Raw genomic sequence first — 13284 nt, forward strand, 5'->3', positions numbered from 1 at the left:
GCTCACGAATGGAACACTGAAGGAGACAGAATGCTTGATTCTTGCAGCCCAGAAGAAAGCCATCAGAACCAATGCAATTAAGGCCAGGACTGAAAAATCAGCAGATGACCCAAAATGCAGACTATGCAAGGAAGCTGATGAAACCATGGACCATATCCTCAGCTGTTGCAAGAAAAACACACAGACAGACTACAAACAAAGACACAACTCTGGAGTATTGAAAAAAGAAAAAAATCTGGATTATTGATGTTGCCATACCAGGTTACAGTCGCATTGAGGAAAAACAACAGGAAAAGCTCAGCTGCTATCAAGACCTCAAAATCGAGCTGCAAAGGCTCTGGCATAAACCAGTACAGGTGGTTCCAGTGGTTATTGGCGCACCGGGTGCCGTACCAAAAGATCTCAGCCGGCATTTGGAAACAATAAACATCAACAATCATGATCTGTCAACTGCAAAAGGCCACCTTACTTGGATCTGCGCACATCATTCGAAAATACATCACACAGTCCTAGACACTTGGGAAGTGTTTGACTTGTGATTTTGTGATATGTAATCCAGCATATAGATCTTGTTTTCTGTGACATACTGTGCTTTTGTGTCAGTAAAATAATAATCTATATAATAATACTGGTGTATATAACAATGATAGTAATAATAATGTTACTGGTGTATATAATAATGATCAGTGTGTTTTGGGGAAACCCTTTCCTTTCCATCCCTCCTAACTATCTTCCCCTTCCTAGCATTCAATCCTTCCTTCCTTCTCAGCAGGTGTGAGGCAGTGCTGGGCAAGGCTGGGCAGGGTGTGAGACTACAGGAGCCTAGGGCTTGGGCTGAGCCTACCTCCTTGCCTGCCTGCCTCCTTCCCTCCCTCCTCTAGGTCCGTGCCCCCCCCCCCCCGGCCTAGATTTCCCTACCTGCTTACCACCCTTTTCTTGCTTTTCTTCTCCTGGTTCTGCTCCAGAGGGAGGCAGGAGGCATGGGCATAAGACAGTGCCAGGTAAGGCTGGGCAGAGTATGAAGCTATGGAAGCCCGGGGATTGGGCTGGGCCTACTGCCTTCCCTCCCTTCCCTGGGCCATGCCCCATCCCTCTCCCCAGCGTGGATTTCCCTACCTGCTCCGCCACTCTTTTCCTTCTCTTCTTCTCCCATTTCTGTTCTGTTCTGGAGGGAGGGAGGCAGGAAGGCAGGCTCGGTGGGAGGTGGCCAGGCCGCAGAAACCAAATGGCAGCTCTGACCTTGACAGGGCTGCTTCATGCTGTGCTGCAGCCGGGCAAGTGGGTGGCATCACGGGGGGCCTCTTCTCTTGGAAGAAGGGAGGCCGCAAGGCAGATATCTTGTGCCCAGATGTAGGGCCAGGACAGAAGGAACCAGGGATGGAGGCTGCGAGGAAGACAGTCAAATGCTGAGCATGGATGGCTTTAAGGAGAGCCAAGCACCAAGCACAGGAGATGTAAGTTTTAGAACCTTAACAGTTGTGTGCAGTATAGTGTGTGTTGCTTGGACATCCAGCAGATGGCGCTGTTTTTGAAGCAAAGCAGGTTTTTACCTGTCACACGTGTGAAATCTGTATAATATTAGGTATGTTAATACATAAAAACACTTGCCGGTTCGAATGCTATGTTGCATCAACATTTTGAAGCAATTGGTGAAGTAGTTTGGGAAATATGAGGTCATTCACAAACGGACATTTACATTTTTATTTATATAGATAGCATTCCTTTTGCAATTATTCTAGCATGGTCATTTAGATTTGAACATCTGATTGAGGTATGTAACCCATCATCATCATGGAATAACTTTTGGATTATTGCGTATTCATTTTTGAACCTACCTTTTTCCATTATATACTTTTTTCTTAACAAACTTCTTACTTATTGTTGATTACCTTTTAACTGTGTGGTGTTTGGGTGAAAAGGAGTCATGCAAGCAGGTGGGCTACAACAGGCAACAACAAAAAGGGGAAGGCACTACAGACATTTTCCATTGCCAGATTTACTATAGACCATATGATACAAAACTGCAAATGATGTAGCTGACTCAAGTTCCACAAATAAAAGACTCTTCGATTAGAAAATATAAGAGAAAACTTTTCAAATATAAATAAAGGGAATTTTTCCATCTTGCTGTATGCTTTGTTCAATTTCAATAAATTAAATGTTATTTTATAGTTTATTATTGTTTATATTTTGAATTAGACACATATGGGGACACCAAAATCTTTTAAGAGCTTAAGCTCCCTAAAGATCTTTAACCAACTCTGGTAGTGGATGAAGAAAGAATTTTATAATTTTCAGGTGTCAGGAAAGCTTGATGTGGAGAATCCTAAACTGCTTAGAATCTTCACAGATTTCTGCACAAAAGTGCCACACACAAATGTGCACACACACACACAGAGAGAGAGAGTCACTCACTAATGGACTTGTCAGCTGCCTGAGGGAGACACAACAGACTAGAGAAAAAGGGATATGTGCGCATAAGTCATATATGCATATATGCCACCAATAGGATGCTAGCCAATTGTAATTAATCAAGAAGGAATAATTAAATAAGCATTGTGTAAGTACTAAATCATGATTATGAATAAGGGAGACAGAGCTTTTGAACGTGTCTTTCTGTGTATCTTCTTCTTCTCAGCCACAAGCTCCTGAAACAGCCTGGAATTACAGGAAGGGCTGCCAGGTCAGAGGATGAGACTTCTATCTAGTTTTAGCTCCCTTTAGAAATTAAGTACAAGGAACACACTGCACTTTTTGTAAGTCATTTATCTTTTAGGACCAGACGCCAGAATCCTTCTCCCAAAGGAACAGTGGAATGCAGAACTAATCACAAAGGCTGCTTTAATTGGTCTTACAGAAATGCATCCTGGCAGGGAGAAAAACACCCATCTATGACTCACTTTTACCCCTCCATACTGATTTCCTTTTAGAACAGAGAGAATATACCTGTTAAATGTAAAAGGTAGGAAAGGAAAAGGTTTTGTCGCACAAAGCTATAGGCTATATGTAGGTAGCTCATGGGGAAAAAATCAAAACCAAGATCCACATCTTAGTAGTTTCAGCTAATACTCCCACTGAATCAACCGTTGAATATTTACTCAACATTTCTATAAATCCCATTGATTTGGTTGGTCTTCTCTATTTATTTATTTATTTATTTATTTATTTATTTATTTGCTGCATTTGTTGACCACCGTTCTCAGCCCTAGGGCGACTCACGGCGGTGTACAACATATAAAAGACAATTTACAATAAAGCCATAACGAAAAAACCAACATATCACTAATACACAGTCATATAATTACACTAAAATAATCCGCTCCGTCTTATCGTAGAATCATAACCAATCTCGTAATCCATATTCCGTTCCAGTTGTCATTACCAGTTAATGTAGCACTCAGTTAAATGCCTTCTCAAATAGCCATGTCTTTAGGCTCTTACGGAAAGACATAAGGGAGGGCGCCTGTCTGATGTCAACAGGGAGGGTGTTCCACAGCCGGGGGGCCACCATCGAGAAGGCCCTCTCTCTCGTCCCCGCCAGACGTGCCTGTGAAGCAGGCGGGATCGAGAGAAGGGCCTCCCCAGACGATCTCAAGGCCCTCGTGGGCTCATAGGCCGAGATGCGGTCCGAAAGGTATTTTGGGCCGGAACCGTTTAGGGCTTTGTAGGATAACACCAGCACCTTAAATTGGGCCCGGTAGCAGATCGGCAGCCAGTGGAGCTGGAAAAACAAGGGCGTTGTATGCTCCCTGCGTCCCGCTCCTGTTAGTAACATGGCTGCCGCGCGCTGGACTAGCTGAAGCTTCCGGGCCGTCTTCAAGGGCAGCCCCACGTAGAGAGCGTTGCAGTAGTCAAGGCGGGATGTGACCAGAGCGTGTACCACCGTGGCCAAGTCAGACTTCCCAAGGTACGGGCGCAGCTGGCGCACGAGCCTAAGCTGTGCAAATGCTCCCCTGGTCACCGCTGAAACCTGGGGATCCAGGCTCAACGATGAATCCAGGATCACACCCAAGCTGCGAACCTGCGCCTTCAAGGGGAGTGCGACCCCGTCCAGCACAGGCTGTAACCCTATACCCTGCTCGGCCTTGCGACTGACCAGGAGTACCTCTGTCTTGTCTGGATTTAATTTCAGTTTTTCGCCCTCATCCAGACCATTACAGCGGCCAGGCACCGGTTCAGGACCTCGACAGCCTCCTTAGTAGCAGGTGGGAAGGAGTGACAGAGTTGGACATCATCTGCGTACAGATGACACCGCACCCCGAAACTCCGGATGATCTCACCCAGCGGCTTCATGTAGATATTAAACAGCATGGGGGACAATATAGAGCCCTGTGGAACCCCACAGGTCAAAGGCTGTGGGGTTGAACAGGAGTCCCCCAATAACACCTTCTGGGTACGACCCTCCAGAAATGACTGGAGCCACTGCAGAGCAGTGCCCCCAAGACCCATTTCCGCAAGGCGCCCCAGAAGGATACCGTGGTCGACGGTATCGAAGGCCGCTGAGAGGTCCAGGAGCACCAACAGGGACACACTCCCCCTGTCTAGCTCCCGGCGCAGATCATCCACTAAGGCGACCAAGACCGTCTCGGTACCATGTCCCGGTCTGAAACCAGACTGTGCCGAATCTAGATAATCCGTGTCTCTCAAGAATACCTGGAGTTGTGAGGCCACCACGCTTTCCATGACTTTGCCCAAGAAGGGGGGATTGGAAACAGGCCGAAAGTTGTCAAATTTAGTGGAGTCCAGTGATGGTTTCTTCAACAGCGGTTTTATAATAGCTTGTTTTAAGCTCGCTGGAATCTTGCCTTCCCGAAGGGAGGCATTAACCACCACCGTTACCCACTCAGCCAATCCCCCTCTGGCCTCCTTCAGAAGCCAGGATGGGCAGGGGTCTAGGATGGACGTGGTGGGCCTCATTCCTCCAAGTATCTTGTCCACATCCTTGGGCTTCACAAACTGAAAAGAATCCATCAAAATAGGACAAGCAGGTGCTCGAGTCACATCCTCAGAGACTGCATTTAACATGGTGTCCAGCCCAGAGCGGATCAAAGCGACTTTGTCTGCAAAGAACCGAGCAAATGCTTCACAGCGCGTGACCGAATTATCAGGGCTCCCGCCTGAGGTGGCGGGAGTTAAAAGACCTCTGACAATCCGAAACAACTCCGCCGGACGGTTTTTTGCAGACGCAATAGTGGCCGCAAAGAAAGTTTTCTTTGCGGCTTTTATTGCCGCGGCATATGCCCTTAGAAAGGACACAAACCGTGCTCGATTTGACTCGCTTGGGTCCGAGCACCACACGCTCTCTAGTTCCCTCTTCCTTCGCTTCATCACTGCCAGCTCCTCAGTAAACCAAGGAGCTGGTTTAGCTCGGCTACTTGAGAGGGGACATTCCGGAGCGATCATGTCAATTGCCCTGGTCATCTCCCCATTCCAGAGAGCGACCAAGGCCTCGACATGGTCACCTACCGAGGTGGTGGGAAAATCCCCAAGAGCCGTCAGGAATCCATTTGGATCCATAAGCCTCCTGGGGCAGACCATCTTAATGGGTCCTCCACCTTTGCGGAGGTTAGGGGGCGCAGTGAGCCTAAATCTGATCAGGAAGTGGTCGGTCCATGGCAACGGAGAGATGGACAACTCCTCCACACCGCCACCCTGCTCCCATCCCTGGCAGAAAACCAAGTCCAATGTATGTCCAGCACAGTGGGTGGGGCCAGATATTTGTTGGGACAGCCCCATGGTTGCCATGGCAGACATGAAGTCCTGAGCCGCTCCTGTGAGGGTCGCCTCGGCATGGATATTGAAGTCCCCAGCACAAGAAGCCGTTGAGACTCCAACGCCAGGCTCGAGACTACCCCCGCTAGCTCAGGTAGGGAGACTGTAGTGCAGCGAGGTGGACGGTACACTAGCAGAATCCCTAGTCTGTCCCGGTCACCCACCCTCAGGTGGACGCATTCAAAATTTGTGGTCTGCGGGATGGGACTCCTGGTCAGATGGATGGAATCTCTGTAGACCACTGCGACCCCGCCTCCCCGTCCTCCGGATCTCGGTTGGTGCTGTACGGAGAAGCCTGGAGGACAAAGCTGGGTAAGATTTACGCCTCCAGCTTCATCCAGCCAAGTCTCCGTGATGCACGCCAGATCTGCCCGCTCATCCAGGATTAGATCCTGGATAAAGGTCGTTTTTCCGTTGACAGATCTGCCGTTCAACAGCACCACCTTCAATCCAGAGGGCCCGCTCACCTGGTTACACCAATTTACCTTAGGAGACCGGTTTGGGATTATTAATGTAGATAGGCGGTCCGAATTAGGCCGAATTCTCTAGGTGGAATTGTCAAATAGGAGTCAGACTCAAGTCACCTCACTTACAAGAAGGCTGGGGGAGGTTGACATGGACAATAAATGAAAGAACAAAGTGGGTCCTGCAATTCCTTTAGCAAGATTGCAACCTAAAGAATGCATCCTCACTTGAAAATGATCAAATGTTGCTTACCATCCATTTAGTTGGTCTGTAGCACCAGGACTCATGGGTTGAAGTGTCAGAATATTTTTATGGTTTGGGGCAAAATCATCATGTACCACCTCTTCTCAGGTTTCTTGGTGAATTTGTTAGTAACCCTCCAACTAATGTTCTCCCCCACTCACTCACTCTCTCACACAGACTAGCATTGAATGTCAGTACTTCATAATTTGCCACTACACACGTGTAGGGAAGCTAGCCATTATCATTGGGGATTTGAAACAAGCCACATTAAAGATTTGGACATTATATGAAAAGCAATGGTGCTGCTGTGCCAAATCTATAATTTGTACTATTTGGCTTTTGCATTATCAAGAGTGTAACCAGAGTACACTACACCCCCATATCAATAGAACATGGTTTCACTTATTCAAAATTTTGATTATTTGCTAAGGGCCTCCTGTACAAGCCAAATCCTAACTTTGGTATCTCTGCCATTTATCCCATTGAAGATAATAAAGGTTGCTATTGTCCATGGCTTTATGTTTCCCACAGCCATGGGGGTTACACTGTGCAACATTTTCTCTACTGCCATCACATTGGATATGTGGAGAGGGGATATATGTGGAGAGGACCCAGGAATATTGGCCTACAGTCAAATAACACAAACATAGAATTAACATCTGTTTTGTTTTGCCAGTGAGGCTGTGCAAGTTTATTTTCTCTTTTATTAATTTTAGCTTTTCATAACAATGTGTCGTGATTAATTTAAAGCTGTCAATGACGAGAGAATGCCTGAATCGACCACTCCCTTGCAAATCTATGTTTCAATGACATTTGGTCCTTAGCTTGTTAGAGTCTTCCCTGATACTTTGAAATATGAGCTGCTGAAATTCCATTTCTCACTGTGTCCTTGACACAAAACTACTACAGAAATATTGGATTAGCAGTAGGGATTTCATAGACTAAAGCTTTCCATGAGATCTAACAAAGAAATGTCCTTGTTGCAAATGAGTTTTGTTCTTTAAATGAATACATAATCAAAAAGCATGACTCAGTAACTGTTTTTTCCCCAGTCACTATGGACAGCTGTCATGGAAACAGCTACAACTCTGTCACCTTGCCAAACAAATTCAGCTTTGTCACCAAGGCAAGTGAGTGCCTCAAGTGCCAGGGCATGTGTGGCTTTGCCCCATGCTAATCCAATGTCAACGTGACTTATTGTTTCTCATGTTTTGGGAAGAACACAGGCAAAGACAAAATAATATTTGAGAAAACTCGCATCCCATACCTGGAGCCAGGGGCAATCAGTGGATTGTAGGAAAAGTGAAACCACTTTGGATTTTACCACACTCAGCTGTTCCAAAATATTAGGACTTTTAGTAGTGTCTAATAAGGGTCAGCCCAAGCCCCAAAACAGTAAACAATGGTATCCCAGGAACAAAGTGTCTTCTGTCTTTCTTCTCACATGAGGTTCAGATAATCTTATGACTTTATCCCATGGCTTTAGGGCTCTGTTTCCATGCAATTTGGAAATGGAGCCCCACAGAAGCCCCATGGAGGCCATCACATAATGTAATGGCTCTGCCACTGGGACTCCATGGACTGCATTTCTGCAACTCCAAACAGCGGAAAGTGGCAGAAAGTGAGGGAAAGATGGACATTGCTGTGAAGAGAATGAGGCTAGTAAGATGTTTCCTTCTGCTTTACATCATTTTTCCTGCTGCTAATGGGATGAGGTTGATCAAGATTGCTTGCCTGCCTGTGTGATCATCTACTTGCCATCTATACCCCTTCACTAAGGACCTCATCATATTGAGGTCAAAATTGTGGGTGACAACAGAGCGATTCACCATTGATCATGGCTAATCCAGCAGAAAGCCTGGGAAACTCATTGCCCCGCACCCCACATCGCCCCTTACTTCATCTCATGGATGGGAAGCATCATGTGGTGAGGTTGAAAGGTTAAGCAACATTTGATCACTTGCAAGGAGTCAAATTCCTCAGTCTGAGACATTACCAAGTAAATATCAAGAGCCCAGTCTGCTCTTCCATTTGGTTGCCTTCTTTTCCTACTGTGTTCCACCTCATCAAACATGATCAGCTTTTCAAAAGGGTTATATCATCTCATTATATTCTAAGTGTCAGTTTTGTCTTCAAGAGAGAGAGCAAGCCTGATTGTTCTCCAGTCCCAATCATTTGTGTGCACACACCTATGGGACTTTCTTGAATAGTTACCCCTTACTGTTCACTAGTTGTTTTCTTTATTATTATTTAAATAATTACTTTTGGATGCTCAGCCTGGTGTATGTGGTTTTCTATTTGCCATTTTGTATTTCCAACAATATCATGTGACATCTTAGGCAAGGGCCAAGATCATTTAGGGGTACTGAGAGAGGGTGACTTTCCATGTCAATAGATGCTTTCCATTTTTTGATGGCTGTCATAGGAGTGTCATAATACCTGTGGGATTAGGCTGTTGTAAATATCTGGTGGTTCAGGGGGCAGGGGAATGAAACTTTCCCTCAGTCTCCAAAATTCAAGCCATGCAAAACATTCAGTTGAACATTAGTAATACGGGCAGTCCTCAAGTTACATAGAAGATAGATTTTGTAGTTCATTCTTGGATGTATATGTAATTCAGAACAGATCCAGAAAAAAGTACACTCTTTGTAAGTAAAGGTAAAGGTTTCCTTTGACATTAAATCTAGTCATGTCCGACTCTGGGGGGTGGTGCGCATCTCCATTTCTAAGCTGAAGAGCCAGCATTGTCCGTAGACACCTCCAAGGTCATGTGGCCAGCATGACTGCATAGAGTGCCACTACTTTCCAGCAGAAGTGATACCTATTGATCTACTCACATTTGCATGTTTTTGAACTGCTACATTGACAGAAGCTGGGCTAACAGCAGGAGCTCACCCTGCTCCCCGGATTCGAACCGTCAACCTTTCAGCAGCTCAGCAGTTCAACCTTCTTGTAATTTGGCTAAAAAAGATGCCCATTATAGTTCTTGTGTGATTAGAATCTCTTTTTAAAAAACACCAAAGCTTCCAAGCAATTGAAAGAAAAAACATAGAAATAGATACCCTTCCCTTAAGGAGCCTCTCTTGTTTATCCTGCCTCAGCTTCCTTGGGTGTACTTATGCTGTGGAATGAATGCAGTTTGACATCACTTTAAATGCCTTGGTTCATTGCTATGGGATCCTGGAAATTGTAGTTTTACCAAGTCTTTAGTGTTCTTTGCCAAAGAATGCTGCTCCTTCACAAAACTATAAATTCCAGCATTGCATAGCATTGAGCCAGGGCAATTAAAAGTGGTGTCAGACATGAAGGAAAGCAGATGAGAGGTGGAGAGATACAGGGAGGATGAGGGAGATATCAATAGGATGAAAAAGGAATGGAGGGCAGAGAGAGATCAGTAGGAAGAAAGAGAAAAAGGGCCTGGAGAAATATCCATAAGAGGAAAGGAAGTTTGGAGAGAGTGATAGGAAGGAAAAGGGTGCTGGAGATATATTGATTGGAAGAAAAAGCAAAGTGGGTGGAGACATACAGACACATTTTGGCTCAGTGCTAAGATTTCATGGCAGGGAGGGAGAGGAGAGGCCCATTTGTTACTATGAGTTGTACATAAGTCGGATGTTCATAACGTGGAGACTGCTTGTATAGCTGAGGAATCTAAAGCAAAGTAGCAGAAAACATTGCTGTGATGGCATGCCCGAGCCTTTGAGAAAACTATATTGTCTGGCTTTACTCAGGGGCTATCTGATACTTTCTGTTAAGATTAAGACCCTTAGCAGACAGAGGCACTTTGAGGCAAGATGAAAAGATAACCAAATGAGTTTACTGAAACAAGACGAATAAAGGGTTAACTCCACCCGGGACTATCATAAGATAACTTAAAACAATACATTATCAAAGGAAATCTTGCTGGTTGAAGTCATCTTTCTGGGGTCTTTGAAAGTTTCTCTTGCCTCTGATGAAAAGTGATGGTTATAAACTGCCTTCTTTCCTGTGAAGTTTAGGCTGGCTAAAAGCTTCTGCTGTCCTTTGGACTGATGGTATAAAATACTGCTAAATGAAGCAGAAGAAGGAGGTGCTAAGAATGCCTGTTTGGATTGCTAGACCTAAGATTCCAGACAATATCCAGGCCTCTAAGGCTTTACTGCAGAAAGGAGGAGGAGTCCAGCAGAGAAATTGAATAGACCAACTGAGACTGGCCTCTGAGGGGTGTTTTAAGCTCCACCCAAAAACTAATACAAAAGGCAAGTCTCTACATTATTGGGAAAGCCTATAAACAGGGGGAACTGAAGCAGAGGAGAGGAGAAGGCAAAACTAGGACTTTACAATTGCCAAGAGAAGGAAGATCTAGAATTCTAAATCTAAGTGTTTTAAGTGTGTATGCTTTTAAAGAGCTTCCTCACAATCTTCTATGCAATGCTAAAAAATTGGGATCTGAAGAAACTTTCATAGGGAGACAGAATTCATTGACCCATAGGATAGCTGTATCCCCAGGCCATGAGAGCTGAATTTGGCCTGCACGCCCTATGATAGAGGTAGAAGTCATGCATCCCTCTGATTATTATTAGTCTGCAAAACAAAACAGTTTGGGTCGAGATATTTAATGATGGAAGATGCTGAGAGTTTTGTTCCAAAACCTGGAGGGCTGTTCTATGTGGCATTTGGGGAGAATGTAAGCTTCATTGCCAAAGAAATCTATTCTATAAACCAAGCAGTAAGGAAATTTAATGAAAAGAGTAAGTGCTTCCAGTTCACTCCCCAAAGCCCAGAAGACACAGCACTTAATACAATTTTGTACAATATTCTGAGAAAAACAATCTAGGGTAGCAATCACAGAGACCTATATATGGGATGTATTGGAAACAGGACACTCTCTGTTACCTTGATCTTGTTCATCTCTATGCTAGCTTTTTACATGCATGACCAGGCAGTGTGCACATGGCATTTGAGACTGAATAAGAATGAGTTCTGGCCTCTATTGGAGAAGTGACAGATAGAGATTTGCTTCAAGTTGTCAAGTTGTCTTGGTGCAAGTGGAAAACAAAAGTAAATAAAAACTTGTGGAATAAAGGGAAAGGGAGACAAAAAGTATGTAGACTTTGATAAAAAATAACATATTTGGTTTACTTACAACCTTCATGTGTTTAGCATACACAGGCACAGAACTTATCAATCCAGTTTCATATGTGTTTGAGATAATTATGTATGCCATCCACCAGGACATTCTTACAGCAAAACAGCAAGCAAGTGTGTGATCTGAGGTCTGAAGTAGTCTGTAGTCTGTCTGTTGTGATCATGTGGTCTGCAGCCCCTTTTATAACTTCTCAGGAAGCATAGAGTAAAGGAATCTGCAAACAATAGAAATAGTAAGCAACAAAATCATAGTTAAACATTACTAGAGAAGGCTTGAAGAAGGTTGTCATTTCCAACATTTGTGCATACATAAACATGTTTGGTTATGTATTCAGTTGTATTTTAGTCATACTGTATTATTATTGTTATTGTTATTGTTGTTAGCATCCTATCTTACTCCCAATAGTAGGAACTCAAGATGGCATACATTGCCATTCAACACAATAATGATATAACAAAGTAGAATTCCACAAGCAGAATCATATGTTATACAGACCCATTATAGCACTTTAGCCTATATGTGTGTGTGTGTTTTGAAAAAAAAATCTGGAGTGTGAATAGTGAATTAATATTCTTGCTTCCTTTGCTCCTGGTAAATTAAGCAAAGGATCACAAAATGTGTACCTGTCAAGTGGAACTAACAAAAAAGCACTAGAGGACATGCAGCCAAGAAAGCAAATAATTTGTCAGGAAACAGCTTTCAGGACTCCAAAGACATTAGGAAAGATATTGACATACTCTCCAATTGTATTTGGCACTGATAGTCCTGAATAATTTGCTATTGCCCCATTTAGATGCTTTTAAAATGTCCCAGTTTCTCTCTCTCTCTTCCACTTTTTCCTTTTGTTATAAATTTACTTCAGTTACTGCAAGCAAAGTACAAAATGCAAAAGTATATTGCACAGCAGAGAGGAAGAGAAGGCAGGATCTTGCCCTTTTCAATAGACTCAGGCAAAAGCAAAGTGCTGCAGCCTCTCCTGCCTGGTGTGTTCTTTTTCACTAATAACTTTTGCCAGCTGAACCGCACTCTGATGTTGCACGGACACATCTATCCTTGTTTTTATCTGTGAAATGTTGGAGGATAAGCATTCAGAACACAATATTTCAGGCCCTTTAAAATGTTTCTGGGAATACAACAGTCCTTGTACTGCACTCATTTTACCCAAAATGGTAAAAGGGCTGGAAAACCATGACCTATGAGGAATAGCTTAGGAAGCTGGGTATGTTTGGCCTGAAGAAGAGAAGCTTAAGAGGTGACATAGCCATGTTTAACTAATGATATTATACTGAAGGTGGAATAGGATTGTTTTCTGTTGGTCCACTGAATAAGACACAGAGCAATGGATTCAAACTACAGGAAAAATTATTCCATATAATCATCGGAAAGAACTTCCTGATGGTAAGAGCTGTTTGATAGTAGAATATGCTGTTTTGAAGTGTGGTGGACTCTCTTTCTTTATAGGTTTTTAAACACAGGCCGAATGGCCATCTATTAGGTGTACTTTGTGTATTCCTGCTGGGACAGGGAGGCATTTGGGGTTAGTTCCAACTCTATGATTTATGATTCACTGAATGTGTTTGCTGTTTGTGGAGAGATGTGAGACAGTAAAAAATAACCGATGCAAAAACAAGTCACCTATGTCACTCAAGTCATAAATACTGATAATCACCTCTCTA

At 43.9% G+C, this 13284-nt stretch overlaps 1 protein-coding gene across 1 annotated transcript in view; it reads left to right on the plus strand.

Moving 5' to 3' along the window:
* The first annotated feature begins 12813 nt into the window (after nt 1-12813).
* The window catches only part of LOC132761129 (protein unc-93 homolog A-like), a 38283-nt gene continuing 37812 nt past the window's right edge, over nt 12814-13284 (plus strand). The window contains exon 1 of the mRNA XM_067465624.1: nt 12814-13006. The gene's annotated coding sequence lies outside the window, so the exon portion shown is untranslated. The remainder of the gene's footprint in view (nt 13007-13284) is intronic.

The sequence above is a fragment of the Anolis sagrei genome, chromosome 1 (genome assembly GCF_037176765.1).
Source record: "Anolis sagrei isolate rAnoSag1 chromosome 1, rAnoSag1.mat, whole genome shotgun sequence".
Lineage (NCBI taxonomy): Eukaryota > Metazoa > Chordata > Lepidosauria > Squamata > Dactyloidae > Anolis > Anolis sagrei.